Source organism: Lethenteron reissneri, unplaced genomic scaffold (assembly GCF_015708825.2).
Source record: "Lethenteron reissneri isolate LAM-NWPU_2019-01 unplaced genomic scaffold, ASM1570882v1 scaffold_82, whole genome shotgun sequence".
Lineage (NCBI taxonomy): Eukaryota > Metazoa > Chordata > Hyperoartia > Petromyzontiformes > Petromyzontidae > Lethenteron > Lethenteron reissneri.
Window position 1 is genome coordinate 136,112 of NW_026892351.1, and position 3,510 is coordinate 139,621.

A 3,510-nucleotide genomic window follows, 5' to 3' on the forward strand; every position below is an offset into this window, starting at 1 on the left:
TGGCAGGCCATGTGGCCAAATGACGAAAGTGTCATCTACATATCTCTTCCACAAGGAAGGGCGTAGGGTGGATGTCTGGATGGCATTTGTTTCAAATTTCTCCAGGAAAACATTCGCTATCACTGGTGATGAGGAAGAACCCATGGGGGTACCTTCATTTTGTTTGTAGAAAGTACCATTCCAGGTGAAGTAAGTGTTGGTAAGGCAGTGCCTAACCACAGTAGGTACATCAAGATTCAGTCCATGTTGGACTAAATCTTCAATTATTGCTAAAGTGTCAGGTACAGGAACCTTGAACAACAGAGAAACTACATCAAAGCTGACGAGTAAATAATCTGGGGACAGTGAAATGCCCTTTATTAGAGAGACCAAGTGAGCTGTTACGTACTGCTAAGGTAGTCTTGCCAATGAATGAAAGCAAGGTATCAGACAGAAAACGGGCCAGTTTGTAGGTAGGTGAGTTGATAGTGGAAACGATTGGCCGAAGTGGAGTACCTTCTTAATCCATGATCTAATCCCATCTGGAGTCTACAAACTGACTTGTACCTGCGGTAGCAGCTACATTGAGGAAACGAAACGACATGTCTCGGACCGTATTCGCGAACACAAGATAGATATGAAACACGGCAGAACCAATACCTCTGCCGTGGCTGACCCTTGTTTTCACGTTGTGGGCTCGCATGATATTGTTTTTTTCCGAAACCAAGGTACTCTGCAAACCTTCGGGCTACTACCAAAGGTTTGTTCATGAAGCCATACAGATTTATAAATATAGACATAACTTCAACCGAGAAGATGGATACAAATTTAGCAATCATTGGAAGGATGTTATTAACCAGGTAAAACCTTCATTGTTTATGGTTGTTCCATCATATCTGCCGGGTACTGGTCTATTTTTCCATGTTAATTTCCCCCTGCATCCCCAGCGTTCCCAGCCTCCCACTTGAATCCCCGCCCCCTTCCCCCCCCCCCCCCCCCCACAGGCTTCACGTCCTCTATCCCCTTAGCGCTCACGCCCCCCCCATCTTCCTACTCCCCCCCTCTCTCTCTCTCCCCCCTTGCTCCTCTCCCCCTTTCTTACCTATATAACCTCTTGCCACGGCAGCTCTCTCACCCACTACATTGGCATTGTTGCTGCATTCGCATTGCTGCTACATTCACATTGCTGCTGCATTGGCATTGTTGCTGCATTGGCATTGTTGCTGCATTGGCATTGTTGCGACATTGGCATTGTTGCTGCATTGGCACTTGTGCACCACCCATGCTCCCGGTGCTGTTGATACACTTGGGCTAGGCCCATTCCAAACCCTTATAAACAGTTTGCCTTTAGAGGCTGACTCCTTTGCCTGATGACGACCGCTTGTGTTGCGATCGAAACGTCGTGATTTATTTTATTTCTAACTACGTGACTTTACCGAAAGAACCAAAGAGTGTGGATTCCTGCAGTCACGAAAGCTTCAAATAAAGATTCACTAATTGTCGGATGGTGGCGGGTTTAACGACACATTTATATTTACACAATCTAACCCAACAAACCTTTATTATGGTATAAGAGGGTTAGGGTTGTAAAGGGTTATGGTTTTAGTGGTTTTGGGGTTTAGAGGGTGAGTGGTTAAGAGGAGCGGTCCTCAACCTTTTTGGTACCAGGGACTGGTTTCGTGGAAGACAATTTTTTCACGGACTGGAGGGGGGGCGGGGGGTCACCATTGGGTCTTTCTCCCTTTTCAAAGAAGCTCTGCAGCGATGTTTGTTTTTTACTCATTTTGGCTAGGGTTCGCTTGTGAGCTTACCAAAACTGCGCAGTGCGGGAAAGAGGCGCAGACGGAAGTGGGCGAGCCATGTGCGGACAAAAACAAGTGTCGGATTCTGACTTCTCATAAGGAGTGTGCAACCTCGATCCCTCGCATGCGCAGTTTACAGTAGGGTTCGCGCTCCTATGATAAGCTAATGCCGCCGCTGATCTGACAGGAGGCGGAGCTCAGACAGTAATGCGAGCGTTGAGCGGCTGTAAATACAGATGAAGCTTCGCTCGCTCGCCCACCGCTCACCTGCTGTGCTGCCCGGTTCTTAACATGCCACAGACTGATACCGGTCCGTGGCCCGGAGGTTGGGGACCTCTGGTTTAGAGGATTGGAGTTTAGATGGGATTTAGAAGGTTGGGGATTTAGCATTTTAGAAGGTTAGAGTTTGAGGTTAGGGGTTTGGATGGTTAGGTGTTTAGAGGGTTGCTTTTTAAAGGTTTAGAAGGTTAGGGGTTGAAATAGTTAGGGGTTTAGAGGGTTCGGGGTTTAGAGGGTTAGGGGTTTAGAGGGTTAGAGTTTTAAGGGTAAAGGGGTTTAGAGGGTTAGGTGTTTTAAGGGTTCGTGTTTTAGATGGTGAGGGTTTTAGATGGTAAGGGGGTTTAGAAAGTTAGGTATTTAGAGGTGTCGAGGGTTTATGGATTTCGATTGTTAGAGGTTTAGGAGTTTAGTCGTTTATAAGGTTATTGGTTTATGAGTTTAGATATTTCGGGGTGTTTAGGGAATTAGGGATTTAGAAGGTTATGGATTTGAGGATTTTCAAGGGTTAAGGGGTTAGAGGGCCAGGGATGAGAGGGTTTAACACCTACACTTAATATTATCTGTAATAAAAGGTTTTTTTTTTGTTAGTCTCCAACACAGCGGTGTTCTAAAGTAGAAACAAATTGTCATTTTTTGGTCACGTGATAAAATGTACTAATTGGCTGTCGGGTGGTGGTGGGTGTAATGACGCATTGACATTTACATGAACTTACCCCCAAAACCCGTTATTAAGGGGATTAGAGAGTTGAGAGTTTAAAGAGTTAGATGTTGAGAGGGTTAGTATTTTAGGGTAATACGGGTTTAGAGAAGGTTAGGTGTTTCAGAGGGTTGGGGTTTTGATGGTTTGGGATTTAGGTTAGGGATTGAGAGTTTTAGAAAGTTACGGTTTTGAGGATGAGAGGGTTAAGGGTAGAGTTTTATGGTTTAGAAGGTTATGGGTTTAGAGGGTAATAGGTTTAGAGGGTTAGGTGTTTCGAGGTTTAGCCGTGGTAAGATAAAAAAATTGTTTAGTTTCATTTGTATATTTGTAAATAATTTGTTTACCTCTCCTGTCGTGTTTTGTATTCTATTTTTGTTGTTACATTTTGACCCGCCTGACTGCTCATCTGTGAAAAAGATCTTTATTGCTCGTTAGATTCCTTCAGTACAAAATAAATACTCTTTTATTTTTATTCTTATTGGCCTCTGTACGAATCTATGGATTTCGGTGTGAGTTTTTGGGTCTCTTTGAATGTATGGATCTCTGTATCTCTGTGTGAGGCTATGGGTCTCTGTATGAGTCTATGTGTGTGTGTGTTGGAGTCTATGGATGTCTGTTGGAATCTATGGGTCTGAGTATGGATGTTTGTGTGAGTAATTCTGAAACCTATGGGAGCTCCAGTGAGTCACACTGAACTATATGGGAGCGTCAGTAAGTAACACCGAACCCTATTGGAGTGTCAGTGAGGAA

General features: G+C 44.4%; 1 long non-coding RNA gene across 1 annotated transcript; it reads left to right on the forward strand.

The window, feature by feature from the left end:
• The first annotated feature begins 1,131 nt into the window (after positions 1-1,131).
• On the forward strand, positions 1,132-3,235 carry LOC133340144 (uncharacterized). The gene is made up of 2 exons (XR_009754850.1): positions 1,132-2,213; positions 2,349-3,235. It is a non-coding gene; the product is annotated as an uncharacterized LOC133340144 (long non-coding RNA).
• Positions 3,236-3,510: the final 275 nt, after the last annotated feature.